Source organism: Vulpes lagopus, chromosome 11 (assembly GCF_018345385.1).
Source record: "Vulpes lagopus strain Blue_001 chromosome 11, ASM1834538v1, whole genome shotgun sequence".
Lineage (NCBI taxonomy): Eukaryota > Metazoa > Chordata > Mammalia > Carnivora > Canidae > Vulpes > Vulpes lagopus.
In genome coordinates, this window is record NC_054834.1 from 81,227,277 (window position 1) to 81,250,234 (window position 22,958).

Sequence of the window (22,958 nt, forward strand, 5' to 3'; positions counted from 1 at the left end):
ATCCCTCTTAGTACTAAAGCAGCAGCATATAAAAGATTTTTAAATTAAAATTTATGTTTTCATGAATAACTGGATAATCTGACCTAGGAAAACAAATAAAAAATAAAATAATCAAACTCAGGTCAAAGATTAGATTGTTTTCTATCAAGAAATTTGCATCATTTCATGTGATGATTTTCCTTGCCTTAATTTCCATTAGTGCTTTTTCTGTCATTACGAAGGAGTCAGATTAGGGATTGGGTAGCCCTAAGTAACACAGAACATGTCTTATCTACCTTTGAAATTGGCACGTGCTGCAATGGAACCCTGTTTCTCACGAATTGAGTGCTTCATTGTTAATATGGACCAGGGTCAATGCAGGCCACTAAGTGTGAAAGGATAATCTGAAAATCCATGCATTTGTTTTAGAGGAATAATTTCAATGAGGAAATACCTCCTTGCATTTCTTTCCTTGTTCATTCCCTTTAAAGAGATCATATTTATTTCTGCTTTCAGGATTTAGTTCACTACTCTTATCTCAGGCAAATCTCCTATATTAGTCAAGGTTCTCCAGAAAAATAGAAACAACAGAATGTGTATATATATAGAGATGTATTATAAGACATTGGCTCACATGATCATGGAGTCTGGCAGTCCCAAAATCTGCGATCAGAAATCTAGAGACCCAGAACAACCAATAGTGTGTGTACTTCTAGTCTTAAAGCTATCAGGCTCAAGATCCAAGAAGAGCTGATGCTTCTGTTTGAGCCACAGGCATGAAAAGATCAATATCCAGCTCAATTAATCAAGCAAAATGTTCTTATTCTTGGGACGGGGTCAGCCTTATTGTTCTATTCAGGTTTTCAATTATTTGGATGAGGGCCACTCATGTTAGAGAGGGCAATCTGCTTTGTTCAGTTTACTGAGTCAAATATTTATCTTATATAAAAACATGCTCACAGACATATCCAGAATAAAATTTGACCAAACATCTGGGTCCCCTTACTGTAGTCAAGTTGACACATAAAATTAACCATTGTATCTGCTGATTCCCATCCTTGTCTTGAAATTGTCATATCTTTCAAGGATAAAAATTCATTCAAACATCTTCATTATCTCATTGGCTGAATATCTTTTCTGTCATGTCACTGTCTGAACTTTAGGGACCCAGTAAGAAACCCAGATGAAATCTGAATCTCTGCTCCGGAAAACAAATCACTTCATTTATACCTTTAATGGTGGAAATGATTTTAACAAATAATAATGGTAAAGGAGATGAAAGAAGGAAGGATTGATGTGTGCCAAGCCACAGAGGAAAGTACAAGATAGGTTTGTAAAGAATAGAACTTAGATCAATGATGCTCTAGGGAAATTAGAAGGGTTATATCTCAGAAGAGAGATCTGAGCAGTATTCTAGACGATTGCAGTTATTAAGATGTTTAGTATTCTATTATTACTACGATTATTATTTTTAAAGTAGTAGTAGTAGTGGTAGCAATGGAACACTACTGACAGCTTGATCAGCAGACTACATTAAGTAATTTGGTATGAATATTGATGAATTATTACATGTAGAAATACTTGATAAGGAATTATGGAAGGGAGGGAGACTGGTGAGGGGCCTTTTCTAAGAGGTCAGGGATATTACTTAGGGAAAATAAATAAACCATGGCAATCTTTTTAAAAAATATTTTATTTACTTATTTGAGAGAGAGAGAGAGAGAGACATGAGCGGAGGGGAGGGGAGGCCGGAGGGGGAGATACAGGCTCCACCCCGGCCCAGGGATCAGGGCCTGCCCCCGGCGCCCCCGGTGGGATCCTGTAAGCAAAATGTGTGGGAGGGAGGGAGGGAGGGAGGACTCCGCCTACGTTCCTGGGAGAAGAGCACTATCATCGGAAGAGTGACAGGGCAGCTGGGACACGGCCTTCTGGCTGGTGGCCCATGGAGTTTAATCTGGGCCGCAGGGGCCTGCTGGGCGTGTCGTGCTCGGAGGGACCGCGGGGTCCGGCCACTCGGGCCGGGAGGTCGCGGGTGCGAGGGGCGCCGCTTGGCTTCTCTGCCTCCTCCCGCCCTCGGGACCCCTTCGGCTCCCTGCTCCCTGCTCCCCGAGCTCCGCAGTGCCCGGCAGAGCAGCCGGGCCGCAGCCCACCGACGGCCGCCTGCCTCCCCCTCCCCGGGCAGGGCTCAGCTGCTGTTCCCCTGCTGCCCCCTGCTGTCCCCTGCCACCCCCCTGCTGTCCTCCTGCGGCCACCCCTGCTGCTCCCCTGCTGCCTCCCTGCTGTCCCCCTTCTGCCCCCTGCTGTCCTCCTGCTGCCACCCCTGCTGCCCCTTGCTGCCCCCCTGCTGCCCCCTCCTGCTGCTCCCCTGCTGCCCCCTGCTGCCCCCTCCTGCTGCTCCCCTGCTGCCCCCTGCTGCCCCCTCCTGCTGCTCCCCTGCTGCCCCCCTGCTGCCCCCTCCTGCTGCTCCCCTGCTGCCCCCTGCTGCCCCTGCTGCCTCCTGCTGCCCCCTCCTGCTGCTCCCCTGCTGCCCCCTGCTGGCCCCCTGATGTCCTCCTGCTGCCCCCTCCCGCTGCTCCCCTGCTGCCCCCTCCTGCTGCTGCCCCTGCTGTCCCCTGCTGCCCCCTGCTGGCCCCCTGATGTCCTCCTGCTGCCCCCTCCTGCTGCTCCCCTGCTGCCCCCCTGCTGCCCCCTCCTGCTGCTCCCCTGCTGCCCCCTGCTGCCCCTGCTGCCTCCTGCTGGCCCCCTGATGTCCTCCTGCTGCCCCCTCCTGCTGCTCCCCTGCTGCCCCCCTTCTGCCCCCTTGCTGCCTCCCCGCTGCCCCCTGCTGCGTCCCCTGCTGCCGCCCCTGCTGCATCCCTTCTGCCCCCTGCTGCCCCCCTGCTGCCCCCCGCCATCCCCCTGCTGCTCCCCTGCTGCTCCCCTGCTGCCCCCTGCTGCCCCCTCCTGCTGCTCCTCTGCTGCCCCCTGCTGCCCCCTCCTGCTGCTCCCCTGCTGCCCCCCTGCTGCCCCCGCTGCTGCCCCCCTGCTGCGCCCCAGGATCCCCCAGCGCAGGGGCCGGTGACCCGACGCTGTCGGCAGGGACCTGGGCCTGTCCCGGGGGGCAGCCTCCCGGCCACCAGCTGCGGCCTGGCCTGGTGACGGCCCCCATGCCGCCCGCGAGAAAGACTCAGGTTTTACAACGTTTGTCAGAGGCCTGATCATGGTTTTTGTAGTAAATCACCTTATTCTGCTTTATCTCAGAAATTTCAAAGAACTGTGTGAGCTTCGGGTTTTGTAGGAATCAGTTTGTGACTTACGTCCTGACGTCAGAGTGAAGCGCAGAGTTTTGCCAAGAGGCACGCGCAGCAGGACTTGGATTTCGGTCAAAATCATCTTCGCGCCTACCTGGACGGATGCGCCCAGCCCTGGGCCCCGCGGCCTGCGGGCGCTCGGGGGCGGCGCGGGCCCTCACGTCGTCTTTGTTACAGCGTCCCGATTACCCATGACACACAGTATTACTTTATAACCCGAAAGAAAGGAAGTTAGAGAAAGTCCCAGGGCTCTTCATCCTGCAATACGTCTGCGGGCCGGGCTCCCCCCGGGGCCCACCCTGTGCCCCGCCTCGCCCGAATCCGACCCAGGCCACCCCTGTCCCTTCTCCTGCCTACGAGCCTGAGTACCTTGGTCGGGCACAGCTTAATTCCCGACTGTGGATTTCGTGAGCTCCTCTTATAAAACGGTACAATTACCGCAGGTCGTGAACATCAAATGCCACCAACACTTCCAGCTGTGCCCGCGGAATAGCCTCCCCAAGAAGTACTGCAACATGGTAATAATAACGCCCCAGCTGCAGCCACAATCACCGAAACCACTGACGGTGTCAATAATGTATAAAACCCCATGGAAACTCAACTGTACTTGCCAAAAGGCATTCATCAATTTCACTGCCTTTTATCTACCATTTAAAATGGTCTGGTTTTAGTGTTAGGGTTTTAAAATAAATGACTAGGGTAAATAGGCCCCGGCTGAATTGCTCACTATCTGCTTTGAATTGCTTCTCTAAATGTTGGGGACGTGAAGTTCAGCTTTAACCACTCAAGTACATTCTGTAACCACTACACGCCGGATGATGGGATGCGAGCGGGCATTGAGGATCCAGAGAGGGGAAATTTACTAAGCCCCCGTGCGGCTTAGGTTCATTCAAAACATTGCAAAGGACGTAGGGAGAAGGCAAGGGAGGGAGCTGCGGGGATTTCTCAGAAGCCAGTCAGCTGTAGGGGGACCTTAGGGAGTGAAAACGAGGAAAGCCAAAGAGCAAGGTCTATTGAACACATGCTTGGAACAATAAACTCTAACTATCACTGCACTTACCGTGTGGTTTCCTGTATTTGCTCAAACACATTGTATAGACGATGGAACCAATGCTTGAAACGTTTGAGCAAAAAAATTTGCTGTCACTGAAGATTAAAAAAAAATATATCCAAAGTGTTGCTGGTATAAAAGAACTATTGAATGTCATACACTTCAATATACTAGGAGTCATTATTACGAGAACTTGAATTCGTATGATTTAGCTTCAAGTATATCACCCCAATCGATTCTTCCCAGTTCTGTCAAGTTTTCTTATCCCCACATATTACACACAGTAACACAAATCTCGGGCTAGAATGGTCTGCCCAATATCACACACACACTGAACACACGAACACTGCTTTCGGCCACACCAGCAGCTCTCCCCGGTGAGACCCTCCCTTGCCTTGTAGAGAAATGCCTATCAAGCTTCAGAAAACCTGTGGTTTGCAATCTTAGACTTGAGAATGTGAGCCTCCAGATGGTTTTCTCTCTTCCGGGTACAACAGTGAACTTTTGGCTGGCAGGACACATCCCCTAAGTGAAGAGGCAAAGGCTCTTCCAGAGTGGCAGCAAATAAAAAAGAATACATGGAAATAAACAATATGAATATGGATAGTGGACAACTTTTCATTCATTTATTCATTTATTTGTTAATTCTTTCGGGGAAAATTTACTGAGCAATTCCAAAGACAAGGATTGTATTGATGCTGAGGGTTTAATCAAGAATAACATAGATTTTGCCCATGATCCTTTGGAAAATCTTCTTAGAAAAGGAGATAGAAACATAAATTAAATTAAGAAATTGCAAAATTTGACAAATGCCATGAAGGAAACTGAGTTTGGCAATAATTTTTTTTTTTTAAAGTGAAGAGTATACTTTTGGGTATAAAGTATAATCAGAGAAGGTAACTGTAAGAAAACAACCAGAGACTGCAACTGTAAGAAGGTAGGCTTTAAGCCAAAATGAAAAATATTTACTTAAGTAATAAATTTTCAAAGCAGGTAAGAAACAAAGTTTTGAGAAGTCTATTGTGGAAGCAGAAATCATTTGATCAAAATGCTTCACTGGGACATAATGAAGGTGGGTATTTTTGAAACACTTTGAACACCATGTTGATATAAGTTCTTCTCCACAAAACCCAATCAAATAAATAATGTGATATAATTGTTTGAATAATACAGCCACATCTTAATCAATAAAGAACACAATAATAGACTAAATATATCTCAAACTTCACTTATTTGTAATAACCAGTACAAGTATTTACTTTTGAGATAAGGTATGTTAATGGTCAAGAGCAAAGAAACATGGTATGATGGAAAGCAAGACTGGCAGTAGGAATCTTAATTTTTAGCTCCATCACTGGTTATTTCTGCGATATTGTACCTTTCCCTACCCTCTCTGGACCTCACTTTCTGTACTAGATAGGAGTTGGAGGATATCTAAGTTTATTCCAGCCATCTGATTTTCAGAGGGAGAGTAGAGTCCTTTAATAATGATAAGCAAGGAAATAACTACTGTGTATATATTATTTTCTTTTTGATTTGAGGTGATTTCTCCGTGTATAATTTATGATATTGCATTTGGTCACTGTGGTGTACTGGTTGGGGATATTGGTCGTGGAATCAGATCACTTTGGTTTGAATTCTTGCACTCTCAGTAAATGATCACCAATTGTGATCTTGCATAAATTTCTTAACTGCTCTCTGATCAGTAGAGACAATGATTATACTAAATATGCATAGATTGCCATGGTGACTGAATGAGTTTGCACAAGTAAAAATGCTTAGGTGGTTTCTGGCACATAGTAAACATTTGATAAATGTTAGCTATTTTTGCTTTTTCAATATTTTATTCTTTTTACCATTTATCTTATTTGGGTATAAGAATGATATAAAAATGGAGTCATAGATCAATGCTTCATTAAAAGCACTGCTCTCTATAAATGAACCCAGGCAGGTGAGATGGTATTTTCCCATGATGGGACGTTTAGGCTGTTTTTCAAACTAAGTATTTCGACCTGAAGAATTTTAAAAGTTGGTTGTCCAAAGAGTTGCTTCTCTTTGTAATTAATTTTACATAAATGTAATCATTTCAGCTTGTTTTCTTTGATCGATATAGTGGACTTCCTTAATTTTGAAAATATACCCAGAAAAGACCTTACACGTACAATGCAAAAGATATATACAATGTATCATAAAAACATTGCCAGGAAAAAAAAGCACTGCATATTAACCTAAATTTCCATCAATTATTATTTCAGGTATTATGGTTGCTGATGAAAAAGAAGCTTTTTCCTAAAGCCCCAACAACTTAGCAATAGACTTCAAATTGTTTTCTCTGGTCACATGCCATATTTTTCACAAACACCACATGATTAAATCCTTTAAATAATGCAGCACTTTGGGATACCTAAAATAGATGCTTAGAAGTGGCAACTTTGTCCAAACACCTTAAATATGTCTTCTTTTATTCTCACTTTCCTTTCTGACCTGGATCTGGCTGCCCGTGCACATGAAAGAAATTACAAAAGCTTCTCAGTCACCGCGACTCAGGCTCCTTTTGCACTACAGCATTTGTCATTGCCAAAACAGCAGAGTTTAATTAAGTGTTGTGAGCAGCCTAGTGAGAAACACACTTTAAATTAAACCTCTGTACATGCAGCTATTGGTTCTTTACCTCCTGAACAATCAGCGGGGTGTTAGGCATAAATTCTGTCTCTCAAGGGAAACGCAGCTCCACGCACCTCTAGTATTCATAAATGATCCAGGTTTCTTAGAACCATATCTTATTAAAGCACATTTAATTATTTCTAAGTTTTAAACACCGATAGATGAAGGCGATAATTAATGTGCCTACGACTAAACATTTTATTTACTCTTGATATATTAATGGTATTATCAAGAAAATATGCTACAGTTTCAGGTTTAACAAAATTACATGGCAAATTATCTTTTGATGCATCAAGCAATCGTTAATATAATGGAATAAATTATTTTAACACCTCAGTAGTAATGGATGGGTAAAAGAATATACGCATTTTAATTTTCAGAATGTTTGCAATTACACATTTCAGGGGACACTTAAATCAATGATGCAAGTGTTTGGAATTTTAGAAACAGAAACAAAAGAACAGTTTAGAAGAGTGACTTGTGGGTTTCTTACATACAAGGGATGTATCACTGTAGCTGGCTTTCTTATAACAGCAAAGTTCTGGTACAAAGCTTATGTGAAATACAAAATTATTGCTTCTTAGAATTAAATTTCTATCTGCTCAGTCCAACTTAAACTTTCAAGTTTGGATTTTTGCTTAAAACCGAAAGGAGAGTGACATGTACATTTTAGATCCACTGGATTAAATGCAGTCTCCTATAAAATAATGGTGATGATTTTTTTCAATTGAGCAGAGTCTATCAGAGCAAGCAAACAGTCAGGATAGATGACCACATCCATAAAATATTCTTGCCTTGTTCCACAACACCATGGGGCAATTTCACACTCTGAAGGACAGTCTCTGGATAGGTCTGCTCTACAAAGATGCAAAAAAGATGAAAAGATGATCTATTATTCGGTGGAACTAGACACAAATATTTATCTGTTCTCTATTAATCTGGGTCCTATATCTTATCTTTCAGGTTCGGCAAATGTCAATGAAGTTGATACTGCTAAAAGCTTTCCATTGATTGGAAAGTTCTTGCCTGAAATTTTTGAAGGCAAGAAAAGAATGGATCATTGTCTGCCACATAATTATTTAATTGCAGTTTTGCTAGAAGATGACTCTCTTAAATCTTTATTGAGATGGCTATTTGGGACTTTTTTTCCCTAAGCTTATTACAAGTAAATGAAGTTGATTTCAGTGATTATATTTAAACATGTGGAAGGAAACACACATGCAGAAGCAATCACTTGAAAATAGGCTGGATTCTTAATTTTAGGATTAAAGTGTTGGTTTATCTTGCAGTGATATTGATTGGCTTAATTTAATATAATTTATCCTACTTGTTCACTGAAATCAGTAAGTTTGTATATTGACTCTCATTGTTTTAATGAGAACTTCAAAGACAGTATATATGTTTATGATTTTAAGAATGCACACTGACTTATTATTGCAGGTCCTAAAATAATTTATGTTTTGTAAGATAGTTAAGGATTATCGCTATCAATACATTCTAATAAATCGACAAATTTACATGTAGTTTTTCCATAGTCCTCCTCAGGCTGTACACAGTTTCTTCAAATAGTCTATTTATCTTTCCATCTACTCTATTTTCTTTACATTCTCCATTTTTTCTACTTTTTCCATTGTTTCTCAAAAATACCTACTCTAATTGCAGTTGAGACAGCAGTGAAAAAGCAACAAGCCCAAACACAGACATTTGGGTTAGAACATGCAGAATCAAAGTAGCTATATAAATCAAGAGTAATTTAGGGAAGTTATAGGTCAATTTGTTTAATGGGTGGCTCCTCTGCTCAAAAATATTTTCATCTCACATTCCTAAATTATTTTGTCTTCTGGTTTTATACAACTGGGTGTTTCATCAATGATAGATTAATCTGTTTTAATAAGCACCCTCTTTAAAAATGAAAACACCTTGGGGAAGGTTTAGTGACTAACACTCTCTACATTAATATGAATAAGTTTAATTAAAATCCTTCCTCTCAGCTAGTATCTGCTATACTGAAAGAAAAGGGGTCTGGGTGGTGAAAAAGACATGATCATCAGCCCTAAAACTTAATAACAGTTTGAAGAATATGTTATGGGGGAGGGAAGGGAGAGTGTTTCCAAGAGCAGAGGGGCATGGAAGCTAGATTTTTCTGGATTCAAATCTCAACCCTATCATAGATCAATTAGGTAATAGTGAACAACTTAATTAGCTATGTTCTCCTAAGTAAAATAAGGATGATAATAATAACAATGTATACTTCATAAGGTTGTTCTGAAAGTTAAATGAGTTAATGAGTAGAAAATCATTAATGCACAGAAAACTGTCAAAAATAATAGCTAATTCTATTAGAACTTTTTGGTGAGAAAAATATTAGACTATCACTTTTGAACATTAAGTCAGATGAATTAAAGATAAAAAAAAACACTTATCTTTTGAGTCTTTCTCCAACCTGCCTCTCAACACGGAGTCATAAATATTCTCAGGCAAAGCCCTGAACAGCCCACAGACCTCTGCCCTGGGTAATTCTGCAAATTGTCCCATCTTCACTCTCAATCTTTAATTTGTTGTTTCTCCTTTTCTACTACCTAGTTCCATCTCTTGCCTCAATCTTGGTTTTACCTTTTCATAATATGCAGCCCAAAGAGTTTGTTAGTTCACGAGTAGAGTCAGAGAAGCTGCAGCAAGGGCAAAGAGATTAAATGGGTTCAGATTTTTCTTTTTTTAGAAGGTTAGGTATACATGTCTGGGCCTCAGAATGCACATTCTTATCTATTTCCTCCAAATACAACATTTTTCCTCCAAATGCTTTTAGGAGATTTATTTGGTATTTGGTAACTCTTTCCTCTGCATATCTTCAAATTTGGAGATTTGGAGATAATGGGCTTCATTAATATTTACAGAAATTTCCAACCAAAAGTAACAAAGTATACATTCTTCTCAAGTGTACGTGGAGTGTTTTCCAATATGGATCATATGCTAGGTCACAAGAGAAGTCTTAACAAATTTAAGAGGATTGAAATCATATTGAGCATCTCTTATAACAACAGTGGTATGCAACTACATATTAATTACAAAAAGAAGTTGAACAAATCACAACAATATGGAGATTAAACAACATACTATTAAACAACCAATGGATCAAATAGAAAATCAAAGGATAAATCAGAAGAAAAATATCTTGAAACAAATGAAAAGAAAGTGAAACAATAAAATTTATGGGATGCAGCAAAAGCAGTTCTAAGAGGGAAGTTCATAGCAATAGATTTCTACTTCAAGAAATAAGAAAGGTCTCCAATAAACAGTCCTAACATCTCAAGGAACTAAGAAAAGAACAAACAAAGCACATTTGTAGAAGGAAATAACAAAGATTAGAAAAGATAAATAGAAACTAAAATGACAATAGAAGAGATCAGTGAAACTAAAAGTTGGGTCTTTGGAAAAATAAATGATTATCAAATGTTTAGCTAGACTTGCCAAGAAACAAAAGGGAGTAGACTCAAATAAAATCAGAAATGAAAGAGAAGTTACAACTAATAATATAGAAATACAAAGGATCATAAGACACTACTATGAACAATTATATGGTGATAAATTGGATAACCAGAAGAAACGTATAAATTCCTGGAAATATACAATGTACCAATACTGAATCATGATGATATAGAAAATATTAATAGATCTATTAGTAGTAAGGAGAATGAATCAGTAATCAAAAATCTCCAAAAAAGTAAAAGTCCAGGAGCACATACTTCACTGCTGAATTCTACCAAACATCCAAAGAAGATTTAATAACTATCCTTCTCAAAGTCTTTTTAAAAATACAAGAGAAAAGAACACCTCAAACTCTATTTTATGAGGCCAGAATTACCCTGATGTCAAAACCAGACACAGATGCCACAAGAAAAAAAAATCACAACCAATATCCCTGATACAAATAGATACAAAAATTCTCGACAAAATATCAGCAAACTGAATTCAACAATACATTAAAAAGATCATACATGGGGCACCTGGGTGGCTCAATGGTTGAGCATCTGCCTTTGGCTCAGGGCGTGATGCGAGGGTCCTGGGATTGAGTCCCACATCCCCTGCAGGGAGCCTGCTTCCCCCTCTGGCTGTGTCTCTGACTCTCTCTTTGGCTCTCATGGATAAATAAATAAAAATCTTAAAAAAAAATCATACACTATGATCAAGTCAGATTTATTCCAGAAATACAAGGGTGCTTCATCATCTGAGAATCGGTCCTAGTGATGCACCACCTTAACAAAGTGAAGAATAGAAATCACATGATCATCTCAAAAGATGCAGAAAAAGCATTTGGCGAAATTCAACATCTGCTCTCAACAAAGTGGGAATAAAGGGAAGATACTTTAATAAAATTGTCTCTCATGAATAAATAAAATCTTAAAAAATATTTTAAAAATAAAATAATATAATAAAGATGGCATATGACAAACCCTACAGTCAACATCATACTCAATGTAAAAAAGCTCTAGGGCAGTCTCAGGGCCCAGCGGTTTAGCGCCGCCAGCCCAGGACGTGATCCTGGAGACCCGGAAATATTACAAAATATTAATTACAAATATTAATTACAGTAATTCCTATTACTCGGAATCGAGTCCCGCGTCGGGCTCCCTGCATGGAGCCTGGTTTTCCCTCTGCCTGTGTCTCTGCCTCTCTCTCTCGCTCACTATGTGTCTCTCATGAATAAATGAATAAAATCTTTAAAAATAAAGCTCTAAATTCAGAAAAAAAGAGTCTTGCTACTTTTATTGATATGATACATAAACAGAAAAACCTAAGTCCATCAAAAACTGTTTGAACTAATAAAGGAATTTAGGGAAGTTGCAGGATATAAAATTAGTGCATAAAAATCTGTAAAGTTTCTACACAGTAATAATGAATCATCAGAAAGAGAAATTAGATGGGTTTAGAACTTAAAAGCATTGGGTTAGAGAAATTCAGGTATCAAAATGAATATTTTTCAAGGCCCAGGATCTAATATCAATAATGCTCAATTTATCTCCAAAGAGCTCACCTAACCTATTCAGGGATAGGAAAATGTGGGTCAAGTTTGAGATTCTATCCAAGCTTTGAAAAAACATACTAGGGTCATAACAATTAGCATGATACTGAAATTTTAGCAAAGAATGCATTTATTTAATAGAAGTGCCTTAATTTAAAGGATAAGAGAACCAATAACAATATTGGGAAACTTGATTTAGGTTATAACATACAACAAAAGAAGAACAATAAAGTATCATATATTGGGGGGATTAGGAAACCAAGTAATAACCTCTTATAAGCTGTTTTTAATCAACAGTGAATCTAATAAATCAGAAACTATTCTTTAATATTTCACACCATAATTCTTCTATAGCTTCAACTGTCTAGTCAATTATGAGATCTTATAACAAAATACATAATTTTATTATTCTCATTTTTTAAGGATAAAGATATTTACAGCCAGTGATAAAAGCTAATCAGTAAAAATGTTTAAAAAAAGGAAAGGAAATATTAACGACCCTTACTTGACATTATTACATGATTGCAGTTTGAAACAACTGCAAACAAAACAAAATAAAACTCTATTTTCTGTAGCAGAGATGTCCTAAAGGAGTTTTATTTTTTTAAATGGGCATTTTCAGCTGTGCACATCACATTCATTTTCTAAAAGTTTCTTAAGAATTCATATTCCAGCACCATGGAATGTTCCCAATTGTGCACCCATTTCCCAAGGCTGGCTTTGAAACAGTAGCCAAAGCAGTTTCTATTAATTGATCTAAATATATCTAAAGAAATATCAAACAATCCTGAATTTCATAGTCAATGAAATACCTGACTTTGAAATTTGAGCAAAATTCTGAAGTATCTCCATTTATCTAACTCTAAAGAGAAAACAAGAATATTCATCTACTGAAACTTCTGGTTAGAGTGACTAGTGAGACAAGAGGAAATCAGGGTGAAAAGTCTAGGTATTCTAATATTCTTTATAATGTGCTTTTTAAATAAACTACATGCAAAATAAGTGATAAATTCTTTTAACAGTGATTTATTTTATTCTAAGGACATTCACTTATACACTGAAAAGAAAAGTTGAAATTTATACTTAATGTTATCTTCTATTAGTATACAACAAAGCTAAGAAAATGTTCTAGAATATAACTAGCCACTATTTTTTTCTGATCACTGAGGAAAAAAATGGTAAGAATAGTTTATGTTCTATAAACTTTGATCATCAAAAGGAACATTTTATTACTGTAAAATGGGGATGTTAATATAGACCTATCCTTTTCATACATATAATGAATTAATTAATGATAACTGAAAGCACAAAGTGTCATGTATAGACTAGTTATAATAAATGATTACAACTCATATAAATGCAATGAAAACATATGAACAAATTATCTGTTTTTCAGATATTAAGCTTCAGTATTAAGCTTTGGGAACACAAATTTATAGCTGTAGTTTCCTACTCAACTGAACAAAAAAATTATATTCATCTCTCTGGGATATATGAACTGTTGTCACATAAATTATTTAGTTGTTATAATGTTATATGTTTAATATTTATATTTATGATTGCTCTATAAAAATGCTATCACTCTATATATAGGATTTTTAATATCTTAAAAACTTTATTGTAGCAAATAGAAAAACATTCACATATTTAAAAATTTGTAGATACATACATTCTTCATTACATATGTTATATGTATATTGTATATTTCTGAGTTAGAGAGCTAAAAAGACATGAACATGAAAATGCTCTAAAGAGGTATGGTCAGATGATTATATTAATGGTTCCAATTCTTCACCCTTCTCTGAATCTACATGACTCAAGATTTCTCCCTATGAATGTGCAGTGTGCTTCCTTATTTCAAGGCAACTCATTTGGCCGATTGGATGGGTTAAGTGACAGTGTGCCATTTCTGAATCTAAATCTCAACAAGTTCAGGTGTTTTCATTTGCCATTACTTGTACTTCTACTGTTGTCGTGAAAACATGCCCAGGCTGGTCCAGGATGACCAGCACCTGCAGAACTAAAATTGTGCTAATCCAATCTCCCCAGCTGATGTCTACCTGCATTAGTTAGCTATCAGCTGACATGCAGACATACAAGTAAATCCGGCCAAGATCAGCAGAGCTTTCTAAATGCCTTACTTTGCTGTCACTGCCACTAAGGCACTGTGTGTGTTTTTTACACAGCATTATATGACCATGAGTTACTGATACAACGACTAGAGAATAATGAACTATCTCTAGGTTGGTTAGTAAAGAAGATTATTAGGAAATTCCTAAACAGACCATGCAAAGAGCAAAGTAATCAAGTACAATGTATGATATATCCAAAGCCATGAATATATCACATGGCTTACTGAGATACAGGGAAGTAGTTTCTTTATGCAGGAGGTAGTTGGAGGTGAAGGCTAGATTTATAGAAATGAAACAAATCATAGAATTTTGGATTATCACTTAACCATAGAGTAACAATGAAAAAGGTTAAGAATGAAGGAAACATGACCAGATTCTCATTTTCAGAAGATCGTAATTATATGAAATAAAATTTAAAGTAAGTGAGGCTGGAGTGAGGGGAACTTGCTACGCATCTATATCAATACTCCATATATAGATGATGAAGGCTAAAATTAAAGTGAAGCAATAGTTGTAGAGACAGAGAACAAGCAGAGATGAGATATATTAAGAGCTAAAATTGGATGGAATTAGTATCTATTAAGTTAAAAGTGTGAAGAAAGGAAAAATGTCAAGGATGACTTTTGGGTGTTTATGTTACATCTCTGATGCCAAAAATATGGAAGCTGAGTTCTAGAAGAAGAATCTTATCAGTTTCTGAGGTTCAAAGGAAGAAGTTGATGTGTACATCTGAACATGATAAGGAAGCCTGGGATATTCAGGGTTACATGCCATTGGATCCACAGACCTGGAGAAAGTGAAGGAGATCTGCAACTTGTATTAGATAATATTTAGTTTACAAGTGTAATAGGAGAAGTCATGTACTTCTCTGAGATTACCCAATGCATAAGAACGGAAATAAGTAACATAGTGGAAAAATAAAGTAAGTACTCAACAAAATTTACTCAACAAAAATTACTTCTTCCTTATTTCCTTTTTTTTTTTTTTTAAATACAAAGTGTTTAAATATTCTTAGTTTGGAAATTTTAAATCCACACCATAAAAAGTAGGACAGAGAATAATATCATTTGTTTATTGTTCAGGTACTCACATACTTACAGGTCTTTTAGAAATAAACAAAGATAGCATTTGAAGAGTTTATTTATTGAGAGGTGAATAAATGGAAGAAAGTCATAATTAAAAGGCATAATTAACTGGATGTGAGTTCATCATTTTTGCGTGGCCTCAATGACAGAATATAATTTTATAAAAATAATCATCACAGAAAACTGGATTTTAATGGATCTACAAATACTCCTTACAAGTCCATAATATGCTCTAGTATTACACAAAAATCCTCCAATTTTAATGTGTATATAAAGGATCTTGAAGAATGACGCAGGTTATTATGCCTAAAACTTTGCAATTTTGTATCAAGAGACTAATGCATTTAGTATCTAGACAGTTTTTTGAGAAGCACAGATTTAAGTAATGTGCTCAACAGAAGACAAACCCCAGAAATGTAAGTATAAAAATAGAAGTTAAAACAAACACATTTGGAATGGTATATGGTATATTGTTTGAAATATCTCTCATATGAATCTATTACTATCATTATAAAAAGTCATTTGTAGAAATTTAAATGTGATTCATGCTTTTTGTACGAAATTGAGCTGAAAGATAGAAGATGTTCTTTCCAGCTTGACTATGAGATTTGAGGAAATGGCTAAATGAATTTTCTTGTTTTCAGAATATACTACTAACACTTAAATACCTCTGAGTGCTAGTTGAAGATAAACTGTAAATACGTATTTGTAAAATGTAGTTACAGATAATAAGAACAGGAAATTAGCTCAAATTGTAAAACTGTTTCCTATTATGGGGTCACTTAAAGAAAATGTTATTTTGTTTATTTTTTACTTGCAATTATCTGCTGATAAATCAGTTACTATATTCATGGATGTTAAAGAGACAAAATGATGAGTTTTGGAGATATAAATTACCAGATATGAAAAAAATCTCCAAGTTTAAGCAGATGTTATATCCATAAATCCTCCCAATGAGCATAGGAATCAAAGCAGTCCTAATTCCAGCCATGTTTGAGACATGCCATATGGGCTGCGACAACCGAGTCCAGAAACACAAGTTAGGGAAGGGAAAAAAATAGAAGCATTAAGTTGGAAATCCTAGGACTTCAGTTGTTTTCATCCCCTCTGGGTTTCAAGGACATTATTTTAACATGTTAATTATCCCAGTGTTTGTGTCTATGCTTAAATGGCAAACAGTGGTATTTTCTCCCACTTTTTAATTTCATTATAATTAATAATCACTCAAAATATCCACATTGCCATTCTGATTGTTTCTGGAAGACAAAGTGAAAGGCCATCATTACTCAAAAAGTCATCGATAATCATCTTTTCTAGTATTGCTTTATTTATACGGTGTACATGCAAGCTCTTTTTCAGGAAGGGCTCCTTTCCGGTGAACAGAACCGCTTGGGCTGCTGTTGCTGCTGCTGTCGGCCCCGTAAGGGGAAGGCGGCCCAGGGCTGCGCCTCCGGAGGGCCCGAGGTCAGACGAAGGCGGCCCAAGGCTGCGGCTCCAGGTGGGCGGTGCAAGGGGAAGGCGGCCCAGGGCCGCGCCTCCAGGTAGGCCGGGCAAGGGGAAGGCGGCCCAGGGCTGCGCCTCCAGGGGGCCGCAGGTCAGGGGAAGGCGGCCCAGGGCTGCGCCTCCAGGTGGGCGGTGCAAGGGGAAGGCGGCCCAGGGCTGTGCCTCCAGGTGGGCCATGCAAGGGGAAGGCGGCCCAGGGCTGCGCCTCCAGGTGGGCGGTGCAAGGGGTAGGCGGCCCAGGGCCGCGCCTCCAGGTGGGCGGTGCAAGGGGAAGGCGGCCCAGGGCTGCGCCTCCAGGGGGCCGCAGGTCAGGGGAAGGCGGCCCAGGGCTGCGCCTCCAGGTGGGCGGTGCAAGGGGAAGGCGGCCCAGGGCTGCGCCTCCAGGGGGCCGCAGGTCAGGGGAAGGCGGCCCAGGGCTGCGCCTCCAGGTGGGCGGTGCAAGGGGAAGGCGGCCCAGGGCCGCGCCTCCAGGTGGGCGGTGCAAGGGGAAGGCGGCCCAGGGCCGCGCCTCCGGGGGGCCCAAGGTCAGGGTGCTGGCCGCTGGGGCAAGAGACGCGCGGAGCCTTTACGGGAGAACCTTAAACAAACTCGCAGCGGCCTTTGTCTTGCAGCCGACGGACATTTTCGCTCCTGTTCGGTCGGATGTGCCGGGCTCTTTCCCAGCCCGCAGGCCCGGAGCTGGAGGGGCGGCTCGCAGCTCTTTACAATGTGTGGCACGTCAGCTGCGTGGGGCTCTCTCTTCAACAGCCGACTGAGCTGGGCTCTGGAGCTCTCAGCAGCCCCGTAGGAAGCGGTGACAGTCGTACTGCTTCATAACAGCTGCATGGAACTCTGACACACACTTCACAGCAACCAGTCATCTATATAAACCAATTTCAGGAGCAAAATTGCATGGTGCCTCCACTCCGTTATAAACACAATGATATCCACTCAAAGCTGAAAAATGCACTACATTTCTTCAGAGCTTTGCATCTGAGATTTCTTTCCCACAAATTAAGCCTCTCTTTGTCCTAGCCATTAATTTAGAACTTTAGCAAGAACCAGACAATTTAGACTTTGAATATCTGTAAAATAAAGAAACTTCAGTATTAACATTTTGGTTCTTCCACTAAATGCTCTTTCACTTTTTTTTTTTTTTTAAGTGTGTGTGCCAGACTTTCCTAACTGACGATCTGAAGCAGAAAGCAAAAGGAAGAAGTAATTAAGGTTTAAAATACTTACCAATGCCGTAGCAATTTGCCAATTAATTACAGTGTCTTTTCATAGGATTAAACACAATATAATTCTTATTATTGAATAAAACATCTACAAGCAACCTAGAAACTACTGTTAAAAGACTTAAATGTTAACTGTATGTTTGGTGAATAATGAAGCTTTGGTGGATCAGTTAATAATTCCAACAGATTCCAGTAAGCTATAGAGGTTGCTAATACATATTTGTATAACCAACACAGATTTTTGAATGGAGCTTGAAAGGACATAAGTAAAAAATTATTCATGGTTCCAGAAAAAAAAAAAAAAAGACAGAAACCAACTTTTTTTCATCCTTTTAACAGTAGCACATATCTATACCCGTGTGTATACCTATGTATTTAATATCATTGCAGAGATTAGAAAATATATACACATATGTATTGCAGTTTCTTTATCCTAACAATTCTACAGGAAGTCAGAAGAATTAAATATTTTAGCTAAGAGAATAACAAACAAACTTTATTTCATAGGAAGCATATTTCAATAAATCATAATTTCTTAATATATATATTAAACTCCAGAGAAGAATTTGGTTTATGCCTAATGGAATTCACTGTGCAAAGAATTGAAAAAAGCATGCTATTATTGTATTATTTGAACCATATGGCCTTGTGGAATAACAGTTGCTATTGCTAATTTGTTAGTGTCTATAGTAGGTGACAATTTCTGATGTCATTTCATAAAGGTTACAACACTATCCTATAATGATGATTGTTACTTTTAGAAGTGGAGTCCCATGCAGGTTTCGTTTAAAGGGTTTCCTTTTGTTGAAAAAGAAGTGTAAAAATGGATTATCCAATAGATAAGACCTAACAAGGCTAAATAATTATCCATAATCACATCCCAAAGTTCTGACTCAGTATCCGCTTTCTTTCTTTCCTTCTTTCTTTTTTTTCATTGAGTCCTTTGATGACTTGCTTTGATGACTCCCTTGAGTCATCACCTATGGAGGAAGTTAAGGCATTTGGAGGTTAAATGACTTTCTTAAGATGAAATGGATCCTTAAGTAATGGAGCAAGGAGAAAGAACCTGGTCATTGACCATAAATTCAGGGCCCTATGCACTGCACCATATGGTCCTTAAAGGGGCTGTTGAGGAAAAATGAAGATCTGAATACAGATAAATTTGCTCCATATGATTCAAGTAAAAAGTTGAACAAACTCAGTTATTTTGACTCCCAAGCAGCCGGTGCATTTTTCACTACAAGTATTTTTCCCCCAAGAACTAAAAATAATTAACTGGAAGAAATCCAACATTTCTTAACAGAATCTAAGGGCTGCCAAGATAGCTAGACCTCTCAAAGAATTCAACTCAAGAAGAACTCTAAAGTCAGGAATGGAGATTGCCCTCTCTGCCTTCCTTCTTTTTTGGAAATGGGTGTTTTTGTCTTAATGTACATAAAATCCAACATATTAATACTTAGATTATCTAGGAGATTTAAGAAAGAGTACAAATGGGGAAGGAGGCGCTACAGCTACATGACTTGAAGCTCAAATTGGGAGGGAGGATTTTACACAGGTGAGAACATGATGCTCTAGATGTACCCCTCCACAAAAGAGACACTGAGGAGAATGAGATTTATTTTTATTTTTTATTTTTATTTTTTTTGCAGATGGCTGCCTGGTTGTACAGTTGTATTCATCTGTATCTACACACAAAAGCTGCCGTGGCAGCGTAGTATTTAAAATGTGAAGCTCTTTTAAGTTTAAGGAAGTAAAAGAAATATTTCTTTTTTTAATGATTTTTTATTTATTTCATTTGAGAGACACAGAGAGAGTTAGAGTGAGAACAGGGGAGAGAGTTAGAGGGAGAGGGAGAAAAAAACTCCCTGCTGAGGAGGGTCCTGACCCTGGGCTCAATTTCAGGACCAAGGGAGATGCTTAACCAGCTGAGCCACCCAAGGAGTGTTTCTTGAGATGATTGGGGATGAGTGGGAGTTTTTGTATAAAGACTGAAACAGGAGACTGAGGAATTGGAGAGGACAGGCTTGGAAGAAATGTAGGCAGGGAGAGGAAAAGTCAGGAAGAAGCAACACAAAGAAGTATGGGAAAGATTATTACTGATTATGGGGACCAGCATTTTGGCCAGCGGCCACAGAAGGCAGGCTGAAGGGATTTTCCTTGCTGTGACGGCCCTCTGTGGGCTGAAGCTCAGCAATTGTCAGCCCATGAAGGAAGCTGATTTTCACTGTTAAAATAGCACTTCGTTCAGATGATGTTCTGCTTGTTACTCACTCCCCATGTTCTTCCCCACCATGATTTTGCATAGACCAGAGAATTGTGCAACACCTTGGGGGAAGTGGTTTTTTGCGGGTGATTTTTTAAATGTGTCTTTTATTTATTTTGTAATTCAAAAATAATTAACATACAGCGCTATGTTAGTTTCAGGTGTACAACATAGTGATTAGCAATTCTCTACATTACTCAGGGCTCATCAGGATAATTGTACTCTTAATCCCCTTCACCTCTTTCACCGTCACCCCCACCCACCGCCCCTCTGCTGCCATCAGTTTGTCCTCTGTATTTAAGAGTTTGTTTTGCTTATTCCTTTTTTTCTTTGTTCATTTGTTTTGTTTCTTAAATTCTACATACGAGTGAAATCATATGGTATTTGTCTTCCTCTGCCTTTTTCACTTAACATTACATCTTCTAGGTCCACCCATGTTGTTGCTAATGACAAGGTTTCATTGTTTTTTTATGGTTGAGTAATATATATACTGCATCTTCTTTATCCATTCATCTATTGATGGATGCTTGGGTTGCTTCCATAATTCAGCTATTGTAAAGAATTCTGCAAGGAACCTCAGGGTGCATATGACTTTCTGAATTGATGTTTTTTTATTCATTGGTAAGTACCCAGTAGTAGAATTACTAGGTCATATGGTGATTTTATTTTTTAGTTTTTGAGGAACTTTCATACTATTTTCCACAATGGTTGTACCATTTCACATTCCCACCAATAGTGTACAAGGATTCCTATTTTCTCCACATCCCTACCAACACCTGTTGTCTCTTGTGTTTTTGACAAGGGAAACAAAAGCAAAATGTACAGGTGATTTTTTTTATATATTTGTCTGACTGACAAATCTCTCTCAATTACCCTTGTCATTCACTGCATTTGTTTGGTTTCGCAGATGTTTTCAGTTGTTTATTTTATTGACTAGGTATTATGCTTACAAATACATTGTGATAACAATACAAAATTGAAAAGATACAAAAGATTTTGTACAGCTGAGTCTCTCTCATGGATTTGCCCTGAGCTGAAGACAGCACCCTGCTCAACAGCACACTTCGTCCTGAGGGCACCTACACCTATTGACTAGTTGAGGTCAAAGCTCTAGAGACCCAGTCCCACCTTCTTGCATGGGGGGGGGGGGGGGCGGGCAATCTGAAGGGCTACCTGAGCTCCAGAGTTTCCTGTGAGATCAGAGAAAGCTTCTGTTACTTCTGTGACTAGACTGCAATCTGTGCCTCTGGCCAAGTCCAGTTTCTTACTCCCTTACAGATACTGACACCCAAGAACACTTTTGCTCTTTCTTGTCTCAGTGTCTGTTTCTAAGACAACTCAATTAAAGATACCCAGTATCACACTTTCCTTCCAGAAACAATTGTTATTAGTCAGTGCTTCAGAATACTATGGGGAAAAAAGGAGAAAAAATTTCTTTAATCTTTCCTGAGCTGATAAAAACAATATTGTATGAATCTCAAAGGAGAAAAATTCTTTTATAAATGTGTGACTATAATATTACGATAAATTCTTGCTAATAGAATGACTGGGTAAAAGAGTATTTCCATTTAAGATTTAAAATGCAGTATTCTTTAAGGAGATTGTAACCTCTCACAGCAGACCTATTGAGCTTGGCCAAACTGTAGATGAAGAATGGTTCTTGAAATTTTATTTTGGGTTTATCTCATTGTAAGTGATTTTTGAGCAACTTTTTATATGATCGTTTCTATTTTTTTCATGAACTATGTACAAGAAATTTTATTGTGCTGTTGATCTTTTTCTTATTGATATACTTTCTTTTTACATTAAGAAAATTAAAATGTGTGCTGTTTAAGTTACAGTGCTCTTGTTATGTATCTTGCTATGCAAAATATTTCAATTCATGTATTTTTAGATATCAATTTTTTATGTCTTCTGAGTTTTGTTTCATAATTAGAAACACTATGAGATAATTTTTTAAAATTTAGCAGGTCTTCATATAGTCCTTTTGTTGATTTTTGTTTGTTTAAAAAATGTAACCCATCTTGTAGTATATCTTCAGGTAGTGACCTAACTGTGCTATTAAATTCTATTTTCTATACTTCATTCAGGATTTTTATAATACCAATATTTATTTTTATGATCGTTTTGTATGCTTTTTGTGTGTAATTATGTCAGTCATATCAATGTTATGTGAGAATATGAATTTTTTCCATATATCCTCAAAGAACTGATTCACTGGAGGTTTGACTTCAACTGATTTGGTATAATTTCTCTATGAAACTAACTTGGCCTGGTACTCATTTGAGGGTAGCTCTTTGACTACACCCTCTATTTATACTATGGTTGTCTACTTAAATTCTATTTTTTTTTATTTTTTCTGAGTTCACACTTAAATATTGCTTACTTATCTTTTTTCCTTGAATGTCATCTCTAAATTTACGTAAATGTATATTTTGACAGCTTATTTTTTGTTAGATTAGCTAAATGTTTATATTTCATCGGTTCTTTTGGAGAGGAAAATTATTAGATTCATTAAATTATTTATCTACATTATAGTATTAATCTCTGCTTTCCTCTTTATTGATTCCTTCTTATGATTTTTAAGGTTTATTTTGGTTTCATTCTTTTAACTTCTTTATTTGAGCCTTACTTTACTTTTTGTTTTTACTTGTATATTAATATAAATAAAGCATAAATTTTCCTCTGAATGTTGCTTTGACTACAGAGTTCTTTTTTTTCTTTTTAAAGATCTTATTTATTTATTCATGAGAG